Raw genomic sequence first — 13056 nt, forward strand, 5'->3', positions numbered from 1 at the left:
AAGGGAGGAGAGAGACAGACAGACATGTCTTCCATCTTCTGGTTCACTCCCCAAATGGCTGTTACAGCCAGGGCTGGGCCAGACTGAAGAAAGGAGCCCGGAAATCAATCTGGGTCTCCCACGTGGGTGGCAGGCCCCTGCTACTTTAACCATTATCTTCTGCCTCCCAAGGTGCACATTAACGGAAGCTGGATGAGAAGCACAGGTATGACATGAACTGAGGCACGCCAATATGGAATGTGCGCATCCTGAGAGGAGGCTTAACCTGTTGAACCTCAATGTCTGCCCAACCTTCTCTGCTTTTTATGGACTTCTCTCTCATTCCATCTCGTAAATGTTGAACACAAAATTCAATTCTGAGCCCAGTTTACTCCCTGCCTCCCTTATTCCTTTTGAGTGATCTCATCCATTTTCCTATTTAAAAGATAGATTTTTGTTTCTCAAATTTGTAGCTGCATTGGATACTGATCCTTTAGTTGGATGTGGTTTGTCCCTCAAACATTCATGTGCTGGAAGTCTGGTCCTCGCTGTGTCCATGTTGAGGTAGAGGAAGCTTGAAGAGAGCCAAGAGGGAGGTAGTTAGGCCACTGAAGGTGCTGCCTTCATAAGACAATTAATCCATGCTGGTCTCCTGGACTGAAATAGTTCTCATGAGTGTGGGCTGCTATAGAATGGGGCCACTCCATGCACCTAGCCTTTTATGGTTCCTTTCTGTTTCTCTTTCATGTTACAATGCAGCCAAGCAGACCAAATGGATGGGACCACTCAATCTTGGACTCTCAGCCACCCCCCAAACTTGAGCTAAATAAACCCCTTTTCTTTATTAGGTACCCGGTTTCAGGCATTTTGTTATAGCAATAGAAAAATGATGAACACAGCTTCCAAGTAGCATATCTAACCACTCCCTCCATACCTCTTTTCTCCCCAAATCTACACCCTCCTTGGGATTCTCTAGTTGATTACTATTAGGTCTTTGAGGGTATATCAAACAGTTCATAAAAAAGTGAAATAAGGAGATGTTTATTTGGGTGCAAATACCCATGAACTTTTTAAAGACCCTGCATAGGCACGGATTTCATAATTTTTGCACCAAAAATAAAGTTTATCTTTTAATTCCATTTCCACAAGCTTTTGAAGCCCCCTGGTATAAAGTTTGATTACCCCATCCAGATCCTGAATAATCTCCCTCTCTTGCCAATCTTGGAGGTTTAGTTTCGTTAAGCAAATTAGAGAGTTTCCTACCTTGTGTTATTCCCACACTTCAGACTTCCCCATGGTTACCCATTGTCTTGGTCTATTTGTGTGCTAGAATACCATAGATGGGTAATTTATAAATGATGGAATTGTGTTTCTTACAGCCCTGGAGGCTGGAAAGTCCAGTGTCAAAGTCCTGCAGCTGCTCTCTGTCTCCACGATGGCGCCATGCCGCTGCATCCTCCAGAGGGCAGGCATGGGGAGCCCTCCTCCAATGGAAAGGGCAGACAGAAGACAATGAACGTGCTCCTGTGAGCCCTTTAATAAGAGTCCTAAACCCATCCATGAAGTCTCCGCCCTCATGACTTGATCACCTCTTGAAAGCCCCACACTTTAGCGCTCTCACACTGGCCAGTAAGCTTCAGCAGGAATTTTGAGGAGCACAGTCAGACCCCAGCACCCGTCATCCATGGGATAAGCCCCAAACCTCCTGCCATGGGGCAGCGAAGGCCAACCTGTCCACTTGTACCGCTGCCCGCTCCCTCAGTGCTCCAGGTGCCCTAGCTCGCCAGTCCCCAAGCTGTCCCCTCCTCAATGTTTTTGCTTGTGCTAGACCCGAAGCTGGTGGTGCCCCTCTCAGCACCTTACCCAAGCTCCCGCCACCTTTGCCTAGCAAAAGCCCTCATCCCCCAGATTCGGCTCAGATGCACCTCCCCCAGAAATCCTCATCTCCTCCACCTCTCCTTCTTTATTGCTCCCCGCATTCCTATGCTTAGATGTCTGTCCTTTCCTCATTTCCAACCAGGCCATAAGCTCCTTGGCAGCTTAGACTGTGTCCATTTGACCCCCGGTATCTCATTGAAGGAGTACTTTTTTTTTTTTTTTAAATTAACACAGTCCCCGACACACTATGTCAACCAGAAAAATGACTGAACTGCCACATTCTAGTCCTTGCGCATTCTGATTCTCTAAAGTTTTTACCATATTTAGCATCACTTTTACGTTATAAAGTTGACTAACTGGCTGACATAGTTCTTAGCTGGACTATTATTCCTCTTGGATTACTGTTTATAATGTTAGCTAAAGTGGCTGGACAGGAAGAGCCAAGCCATCTGGGATAAATTTAATTTGTTTACGGGTGAATTAAATTTCCTTATGCACACATTTTGACTTCTTTCTTCACTCACCTAGGTTCCTTTTTTAATGTCATAGGTTTTAGGGGTAAAGGAAAAAGAATTGAAAAAGTGAGTCGACCTCTTCCTTTAAAATCATGTGGATTTGTCAGTCCAAATCCATCTGTTTTCATCACGCTGGGATTACCCACAGAGAGACACTCTCATTTATGAGTGTGCTCTCATGACAAAGAATGTCTCCAACCTGTGGCCCAGCAGCTGCTAGTGATTCAGAACTGCTGTAACAGACCGTCAAAGTAGAAAACACAGATCTGTTTCATTCCCAACTGGCACCGCCGCTCACAAGAGTGCTTTACTTTTGCTTTTTTTTTTTTTTTAAAGGAGCCGAACATTGGTGGCTAATGAATGGATGCAGAATAGAATTCTCAAGTAGAAATTTCCCATTGACTAAAACCAGAGCTTCTGAAGGGTTCTTGGAAAACAAACAAACCAAAAGAACCCATGTTATTTGTTTTTAAAGAGCAAGTTTTCAAAAAATTCAGTCAATTTAAACTTGCTTTTTCCAATTTGGACCATGCCAGGAGTCTTACTCGTAAAAAATGATCATATTTTGTGTCTATATTTCAGCTTACATCAGCTATGGAACAATATCATCACAGGAAGGTACTTCAGAAAGTCTGAGGAATATAGATTAAAAGAACTTTATTTAGGTTCAAAATTTTTGAAATCCAGGGCCATCATGGTACAGTGAGTTAACTTGTAATGCCAATATCCCACAGGAGCAGTGGTTTGAATATCAGCTATTCCACTTTTTTTTTTTTTTTTAATATGACAGGTAGAGTTATAGATAGTGAGAGAGAGAGACAGAGAGAAAAGTCTTCCTTCCGTTGGTTCATTCCCCAAATGGCTGCTATGGACAGCGCCGTGCTGGTCTGAAGCCAGGAGCCAGGTGCTTCTTCCCGGTCTCCTATGTGGGTGCAGGGGCCCAAGCACTTGGGCCATCCTCCGCTGCTCTCCCGGGCCACAGCAGAGAGCTGGACTGGAAGAGGAGCAGCCGGGACTAGAACCCGGTGCCCATATGGGATACTGGCACCGCAGGCGGAGGATTAGCCAAGTGAGCCATGGCGCCAGCCCCCTATCCCACTTCTGATCCAGTTCCCTGCTAACGTGCCTGGGAAAGGCAACAGAAGATGGCCCAATTTTTTGGGTTCCTGCCATCCACGTGCGAGATAGAGTTCCAGGCTCCTGGCTTCAGCCTGGCCCAGCCCCAACCATTGCAGCCATTTGGGAAATGAACCAGCAGATGGAAGACGTCTCTCCCTCTCCCCCATCCCCATTGTAACTCTGCCTTTCAAATAAATAAATCTTACATTTTTAAAAAATCCACGTATATGAGTACTCTTCAAAAAGTTCATCAAATAAAGCTTTAGTATGAAAAAGATTGCATGCGTTTTTAAAAAAATTTGCACCCAAATAGACCTATCTTTGAATTCCATTTTTCGATGAACTTTTTGGATTTCTCTTGTATAGATCACGTAGATCAATCACGAGAGCTTTGAGCCTTTGCAAGTTGAGTGAGATGAAATTAGTTCATATTTCTCTTGGTAATTTTTATTTATTTATTTATTTATTTGACAGGCAGAGCGGACAGTGAGAGAGAGAGACAGAGAGAAAGGTCTTCCTTTTTTTGCCGTTGGTTCACTCTCCAATGGCCGCCATGGCTGGCGCGCTGTGGCTGGCGCACCGCGCTGATCCGATGGCAGGAGCCAGGTGCTTCTCCTGGTCTCCCATGGGGTGCAGGGCCCAAGCACTTGGGCCATCCTCCACTGCACTCCCTGGCCACAGCAGAGAGCTGGCCTGGAAGAGGAGCAACCGGGACAGAATCCGGTGCCCCGACCGGGACTAGAACCGGGTGTGCCGGCGCCACTAGGTGGAGGATTAGCCTAGTGAGCCGCGGCGCCGGCCTCTCTTGGTAATTTTATAGAAAAGAACTAGATACTATGCTTATAGTCCATTGCATTTATATTCCACAGAACTTGTTATTGTTGTAGAAAGCAGAGGTCGGTCCCTCTCTCACAATCTCTGGGATAATGGAAACACCAACTTTTGTTTCCAGACCTGGTGCTGCCTTCACCTCACCATGTCACTTCTCTTCACCCCCTTGGCACCCTCCTAGCCTCCATAAACCACCACCAGAAGCACACCCACGAGAGGTGCTCTCTCCCGGCTATGGAACCAACATCCTGCAACACAAAACCAAAAGGGTATTCACGAAGGGTCATCAGCAGGCACATAATACACGATGTCCTTTTCACCACTGCCCCTTCCTCTGAAGTCACTAATCTCAGGTTGGCCAGGGCAGGGCTTACAAAAAGAGACCCTGCAGCGAGCGCGCCCATGGGGGCATGGGGTTGGAAGGGGAAGAACCAGGGGAGGGGAGAGACCCTTTGAAGGTTCAGTTCAAAAGTAAAATGAGAATAAAACCGAAAGAAGCTAGGATGCACCCACGGCGCCCTGCGGAGAAATCCCCAGGGACTGTAGGCAGATGAATTAGAGCGCTCAGAGCGCTGCTTTGTCTGCCGCCCACTATGGCAGCGCCGCAGACACAGAAGAGGCAGTCCCGGGCACAGGAGCCCGGGCGATCGTTCCGATAGACCGTCACAATAATGACTGCGCGCAGCTTCTGTAACCAAACCTGGAACCAGGCAAACTCCATTTCAGGTTTCATTAGCATTGGCTGCCAAGGCTCACAAGCCTTCTGGGGACTTGATGGCCAAGCTTCACTAACGTGGATGCTATTACCAGGCACAATGAAAGTGGAATTCACCCGCCTCCCTCCTGCACATGCTCTAGGTTTATCGGTGCCTTTCAGATAAAGCCTGAGAATCCCACATATAACTTGTCCACAGTTCGGGAAGAGATTCTGAAGCACGATCAACCGGTTTTTCATCCTCAGGCCATTGAAACTCGAGCGCCTGTCGCGGCACAGAGGTAGACCGCCTTCCCAGGCAGTCGCATTCAGTTCCATCTGGCCGGTTCATTCCTGGCGAGATAATACCAGACAGATCCATGTAACACGCAAGCCACTGTCGAATAGCACCGAGCCATCTTCCCGAGACAGCTGTGTGACACAAGGGCGGCATTGTCTGAGCGAAGCTGGTCTCATTGCACTTCCAGTGCTGCCCGCACAAGAACCCCGGCAGCTGCCGTGGTTTGTAGGCCGTCTCACTGCATTTTCGTTATTTTGTTATCCAGCCAAAATCCTACTGTGGACTGGTGAGGCTGAAGGGTTAGAACGAGAACTGAAGACTTCACTCTGTTTGGCCTTTAGCAGGGGAAATAATAGCTCCACACACCCGGGGAGAGTTTGTAGTTACGCATTTCCAAAGATAGCTTAAGGTTACCAGGCTCCTATAAAGTGCTTCCGTTTAGTCTGTCCTTGGTTAAGTCAGTTTTAGGTAACCTAGAAAAGTAGTTCCCAGCCCTAGGATGCCAAAAACAATATCCTCAGGAAGCAGCTGTCAGAATTAGGATAATGGTATCAGAAAATGACTGATAACTGGGTAATTATTTAAAACTGGATGGTTCTCTTCTTCAACTCATTAAAACAGAAAGATAATTATAACATCCCCCACACCCAAAATCTGTACTTCAGGTTCCCATGGGACAAACAGGGTTCTTCTATTGCTGTGAACACACTGTATTTGAATTCAGGGAGACTTCAGCAAATGGACATTCTTGTGGAAATGAGGATGGTGTGGTTGTTTTGCCTACCTTCAGGTGCCGCAGCCCTTTTTCGGGGGGGGGGGGGGGGGGTAGTTTTTAAGTTTGTATTTGTTTATTTTCATTTTATTTGCAAGACAGAGAGACAAACATTCTTTCATCTGCTGGTCTACTCTCCAAATGACCATAGCAGTCAGGGCTGGGCCTGGAACCCAGTCCCGGTTTCCCACATTGGTGTCAGGAATGCAAGTACTTCAGCCATCCCTGCCTCCCATGGTGCCCATTAGCAAGAAACTGGAATTGGAAGTGAAGCTGGGGCTCACACCAGACAGAACAATAAGGGATGCAGCTGTCCCAAGCAGTGTCTTAACCACTGTGCCAAATGCCCATCCCCTGGGAGAATACTTTGTTGTGGTGGTCGTGGTGGCAAAATACACCTAAGATTTGCCATTTTAATTACTTTTAAATGTACAGTTGGAGGCATTAAGTGCATTCACCAAACATTTTTGAATACTTAAAAATTGTGATAATTCTGGTATTCCACACAATGAATTAAACAAATATCGGGGCCGACGCTGTGGCATAGTGGGTAAAGCTGCCACCTGCAGCACCAGCTTCCCAAATGGGTGCTGGTTCTAGTCTCAGCTACTCTACTTCTGATTCAGCTCTCTGCTATTGCATAGGAAAGCAGTGATAGATGGCCCAAGTCTTTGGGTCCCTGAACCCACGTGGGAGACCAGGAAGAAATTCCTGGCTCCTGGTTTTGGATTGGCCCAGCTCTGGCCATTGCAGCCATCTGGGAAGTGCAGCATCGAATGGAAGACCTCTCTTGATCTCTCTGCCTCTACCTCTCTGTAACTTTGTCTTTCAAATAAATAAGTAAATCTTTAAAAAAAAAAAAAAAAACAAGTATGATGAGAATCTTCCTTTCTCACATGCTATCCTATTTAACTGTTCAAGATGACCTGGAAAACCAGATTTCCTGGGAGGATTTTGTTAAGGAAGCACTTTTGTCATGTACTCTGAAAAGAGACCCACACTGTACTAGGGTACTTCAGAAAGTTCATGGGAAAATGCTTATTATCAAAAAGCTATATGTAAGTTTCAATTTTTTTGCACCAAAGTAAACTTATCTTTCAATTTTATTTTCCCGTGTACTTTCTTGCAGTGCTCTCATGTGGGACCCAAAGAACACATAAAATGACCAAGAGATGGAGGCACTGATGCTTAACCTATTTACCCTTGCCATTTTTCTAGTGCATACAGATTAAAAAACCAAATAAATAAAAGTTGGTTACCTAGAACTTGGTTTCTTCTTTACTATCCCCTTTTACAAAAATTAAAATAAAATAAAATAAATGGAAAAGGTTAAGTCAGAGACTCAATAAAACAAAGGCCGGCTACAAGCGAGCCCAGTTATCAGCACAGAATTGTGGTTGCCAAGGAACCAGAGGCAGATACGTATGGACAGCTCCACTGTGGACAGTGCCAAGCAACACAAAGTATCATTATCTTGTCAAATGTTATTCATGCACTATCTGTTCCATCAGACACTTGTGTGTTCTGTGACCTTGGACAAGAAACGGCTGGAGAGCAGTTGGAGGGCAAATAGACCAGCACCTGTCAATGTCTCTGGTCCACTGTCAGGGTCATTGTCAGGACAAGATGAATGTTCCTCCATGTGCTTATTTCTCCCTTCTCGCTATGGAGGGCTGCCACTGCTTTACTGTTAGAGTTTTCCCCACTGAGCTGGACTGGCCTCATTAGCAATCGGCAGCTCTCTGCCTTCAGCATAGTTTACCCCTGCACTATTTAGAATTTTGGAATTCCAGTAGTTTGAAGCCCCTATTTTGTGTCCCAGAGAGCATGAAAAATGTGGATAAAGGCTTCAATGTTTGTGGGATGTAGTTGTGTCTTAGGAGCTGGAAAAGAGACATGGGGTTCACGGAGATTATTCAACGCAGAAGCTGTCCCATCACGTCTGCGGCAGGTGCACATCCCTGTCTGCCACAGGCACCATTGCCCTGACGAGAAGAATTCATCCTCTCTCAGGGAAATATCCCTGCCAGCTTCTAGCAGCAGCAACGGCTACTCACTATGCTCAGAATGTTCGTGTCCCTCCAACAGTGCTGTGTTGAAATCCAACTGGAGTGCTGATATATTAAAAGGTGGGGTCTATAGGAGTGAGTAGGCCATGGAAGTGGAGCCCTCATGGATTCCTACACATATTCCTATTAGTGTCCTTATAAAAGAGGCCTCAGGCCATGCGAGGACACAGCAAAAAGGCACCAGCCTTGAAGCAGAGGGCGAGCCCTCACCAGGCACCAAAGCCGCCAGCACCTTGATCTTGGACTTCCCAGACTCCACAACAGTAAGCAACAAATGTCTACTCTTTATACGTTATCCACTTTAGGGTATTTTGTTGCTCCAGTCCAAACAGAAGAAGGCAATACTTATTGTGTGCAAGTATTTTTCATCTAACTAGGAAAAAAAAAGGTTTTGGTAAGTGAAACATACTTGTAAGCATTTCTAAAATATTTGGAGGACTCAGATACATGCTTACTCATCCTCTACTTCGCGTCAGAGGGCTGAGGATTTTTATATTTATTTATTTTGAGCTATCACCTGCTGCTCTCAGAGTGTCCACTAGCAGGAAGCTGGAATTGGATGCAGAGCAGGGACTTGAACCTGGGCATTCCAATAAGGGATATGGGCACCCCAAGTGGTGTCTTTCTTTTTTTTTAAAGATTTGTTTATTTTCTTTGAAAGTCAGAGTTACAGAGAGAGGGGGAGAGACAGAGAGAAAGAGATCTTCCATCCACTGGTTCACTACCCAAATGGTTGCAACAGCCAGGGCTGGGCCAGGCTGAAGCCAGGACTCTGAAACTCTGTCCAGGTCTCCCATGTGGGTGGCAGGGCCCAAGTACTCGGGTTATTCCCTACTGCCCTCCCAGCACATTATCAGGGAGCTGGATCAGAAGTGGAGGAGCAGCCAGGACTTGAACCAGTACCCATATGGGATGCTGGCATTGAGGGTGGCAGCTTAACCTGCTATGCCACAGTACCGGCCCCCCAAGTGGTGTAGTAACTGCTGTGCCAAACAGCAGACCCAGAGGCTGGAGAATCACAGATAAATAAGACAGGAATATTTTCTTTACTGAATGCTCACTTTTGAGTGGAAGAGAGTCCACAGACTACTAAAAATAATGTTCGAAGAACCTGATAGACAAACACACAGAGGAATACAGAAGTACCAATGAGATGGACTTGATTCAGCCTGAACAACAAAGTCAGTCTGGAACAACAAACGGGTGGGCAGTCCTTTTAGGTTCGTTATTTTGAGACATTCCTGGTAGTGTTCATTTCAAAAACATAAATATATTTCTCTGTTATCCCAAACAGAGAATGAGAACTTGGCTTTCTATGGTTCTATCAGAATACATCGACCTGCTTTTATAGCTCCTTTAACGTTGAGGAAGATTGTCCTAAATTTTTATACGATGGCTGTCAGTGGGCCTCACTGTGAAGCTAGGCCGAGAGAAGATCTAGTCTGGGATGAGGAGGCCAGCGAAAAGAAGACACCAGGTGAGCCAGCTTCCCTGGGTTCCACCAGAGGCCAACCAGGAAGCTAACCCAAGACCTGAATTAATGAACTGAATGAGTTGAAATCTGAAAGGTGGTGTGTCCTGTTGAGCAATAGCACCACGTACCACTGCTCCTTAGACACAGGTGTTTTTTTTCTGGAAAAATCCAACAGACTGGGGGTATGTCCACAAGGGAGAAAGAACTCAGGATGATGCAACTGCACCCATTCCCAGCCTTGCCCACAGCTGCTCACTGGTGCCTCATTTACCTGTCACCAGGGCAAAAAGCTAACTCTGCTCATGGGTCAACACTCAGGCTGCAGGTCGACATGTGAGGGGACTCTGCAGTGGTACTGATGGTTAGGGGCCAATGTCAAGGATTTTCCCACCGCCAAGTTGTTTGTACTCATAATGTGAAAGAGAAAAAGGAACTTCGCAGAAACCCATTTGTGAACTTCAGAATCGACTCACAAAGGCAAAAAAGAAGCTGCTCAAGCATTTGAGGGTCCGAGCAGGAAGATGAACAGAACAGAGCTGCAAGTGAGAGAGCAGACACAAAGAAATCCCAGCACCTGCCAAGTCTTCCTGTCTATGCTCATAAAAAATACACAGGAGCTTCAAAAAATTCACGTAAAATGTATATTATGAAAAACTATTCATGGAGTTCAATTTTCTTTCACCAAAATAAACATCTTTCAATTTTTTTTCACAAATTTCTTTCACTCAATTTTTTTTTCCACAAACTTTTTAAAAGTACTCTCCTAATCTCCTTATGAAAACACTCACTGCTGGGGCTGGCGCTGTGGCATAGTGGATAAAGCCACGCCTGTGACCAGACATCCCCTGTGGGTGTGCCCGTTTGAGTCCTGGCTGCTCCACTTCTGATTCACCTCCCTGCTAATGGCCTGGGAAAAGCAGCAGAAGATGGCCCAAGGGCCTGAACCTCTGCCACTCAAGTGGAAGACCTGGAAGAAGCTCCTGGCTTCAGCTCGGCCCAGAGTTGGCTGTTGCAGCCATCTGGGGAGTGAACCAGTGGAAGGAAGATCTCTCTGTCTCTCCCTTTCTCTCTCTAACTCTGCCTCTCAAATAAATAAATAAATAAATCTTAAAAAAAAAAAAAAAACTCACTTCCTGATAAAACTAGTTTGGTATATTTAGTAAATGTATCTAACAAGATTTACAGTCAGTGATGGCTCTAATTATTAAAAAGTTATTATTCCTTTTCTTGTTAAGGATGGTAATGCCTGGTTATGTGCTTTTTTTATACAAATGTTTTTATCTGATGGGCGGAGGGTAGAGATCTGCAGGCTCAATCTCCAAAAGTCTGCAAATGTCCCAGGCTGGGCCAGGCTGAAGCTGGCAGCCAAGAACTCCATCTGGGTGGCAGTGACCCAACGACACAATCCACCACCTGCTGCCTCTTAGGGTACATATTAGCAGGAAATTGGAGCCGGTAGAACCTGGACTCAAACCCTGTCCTAACTGGCAGCTTAACAATTAGGCCACTTTTCTGCGGCTATCATTTAAAACAATCTCCTTTATCTGTGTGAACTCTATAAGAAAGGGATGTGATACCTTGGATTTTCTTTAGAATACTTCAGCAAAAGTACCAACAACCAATCAGGGAGTACATGTAGAGAAGAGTGGCCAATGGTTGAAGTGGATGATTAACACGTGGGGATTCATTATATTAAATGCTCTACTTTTTGCATGTTCTAAAATGTTCATGGCTTAAAAATGAAGTGGTTAGTTAAAAACAAGTCTAAAAAGTCATATAATGACAGCACTTTTCCAGATGGTTCCCACACAAAAAATGAAGCAGGCTTTCGTGCCTACCACTAAATATTTTTAGTGCCAAAATATCATCACTTGGAGGCTTGATCACTAATTTAATAATACTTTTTCAAAGGGAAGTAAACATCCAACATTAATAAAACATTTATTATAAACTATATTCTAATTTCAGAATTACTGAAAATGTGTCAAATGTACCTCAGAGTTGAGGTCATGTGGTAGGTTTTCTTTGTCATCTGTTAATAGTATAAAATTGAATTAAAGTTTGCCCTAAAGCTACCTCTATCCACATTTTAGGTATGGCCTAAAAGTTTCCCTATGCATAGTGAAGTACAACCTAACTTAACATGTAAACAGACTGTCACCCACTCTTGTAACAAACAGCTGAGTCTCAGCCAATCACAAGCAGTCAACTGTTCAAACTGTGTTCTAATATGACGGATATGAGTTGTAACCAACAAGGCTTCTCTGTAACTCACTCCAGTTCCCTATACCAGCACTTTTTTTTCCTCTGGCCATAAACATGACCTGCCCATGTGGTGGGGTACAGCGTTCTAACCATTTTGAGTCCAGCCCACCACCCCACTAAAGCCAATTCAGATCTGCAAAACTGCAATTGTTATAATTTTCTGTTAACAAGAGGAATTGTTAAAAGGCCAAGCTTGAAACTAATGGCATGCAAAAACGGTGTTCTTTATTTCTTTTATTTAATGATCATTTATTATTTAACTCAATGAATTAGGACTTGTATTAATTACTTTACTGGATGAAGGCTGCCTCCCTAAAACCTAAGAGAAACTATATGTTAAGCAGACTTAAGAAGACAACTAAGCACAGGCTTCTACTGGCCTACACATTAGCCATTTTATTTTATTTTATTTTTTTATCTGACAGGTAGAGTTATAGACAGTGAGAGAGAGAGAGAGAGAGAGAGAGAAAGGTCTTCCTTCCGTTAGTTCACTCCCCAAATGGCCGGTATGGTTGGAGCTGCGCCGATCCGAAGCCAGGAGCCAGGTGCTTCTCCCTGGTCTCCCATGCGGGTGCAGGGCCCAAGCACTTGGGCCATCCTCCACTGCACTCCCGGGCCACAGCAGAGAGCTGGACTGGAAGAGGAGCGACCGGGACAGAATCCGGCGCCCATAGGGATGCCAGTGCCGCAGGCAGAGGATTAACCAAGTGAGCCACGGCACCGGCTCCTAGCCATTTGTTTTAATATTATTTATTGATAAGGGTAATAAAACCGTAAAGATTATGAATGCTCAGTGCATGTATATCTGTGTACCACGAAGCTACTTAGAATCCCTTTTTAATACCCTGCGAATGAGCAACATGTGAGATGATTTTGGAGAAGAGGAGCCACGGTAGAGACACAGGACCACGTGGAGGAGCATGGGATTTTTCAGAGAAAGGAAACATCCCAGGTATAGAGCTACAAGCCGTGACATCTACCCAGTGCCTCTCCTTCTATGGCGCAGCGGAGGAGCCTCTGGACTCAGCCGAGCTGTTCCACGTGTTGTGGTCTGGGCTGTGGAACGGCAAGGTTACACAAGCGAAGCTGGCAGGGAAGAGAAAAACGCTGCCTGCAGAAGACGAAGTGACCCCCCGCCCCAGCCCAGCCGACGAGTGGA

At 45.3% G+C, this 13056-nt stretch overlaps 1 protein-coding gene across 28 annotated transcripts in view; it reads right to left on the bottom strand.

Annotated features, from left to right (window-relative positions):
* DLGAP1 (DLG associated protein 1) overlaps positions 1 to 13056 on the bottom strand; it is a 1071624-nt gene that overhangs the window by 19061 nt on the left and 1039507 nt on the right. The gene's annotated exons all lie outside the window — the stretch shown is intronic.

The sequence above is a fragment of the Oryctolagus cuniculus genome, chromosome 10, assembly GCF_964237555.1.
Source record: "Oryctolagus cuniculus chromosome 10, mOryCun1.1, whole genome shotgun sequence".
Taxonomy (NCBI): domain Eukaryota; kingdom Metazoa; phylum Chordata; class Mammalia; order Lagomorpha; family Leporidae; genus Oryctolagus; species Oryctolagus cuniculus.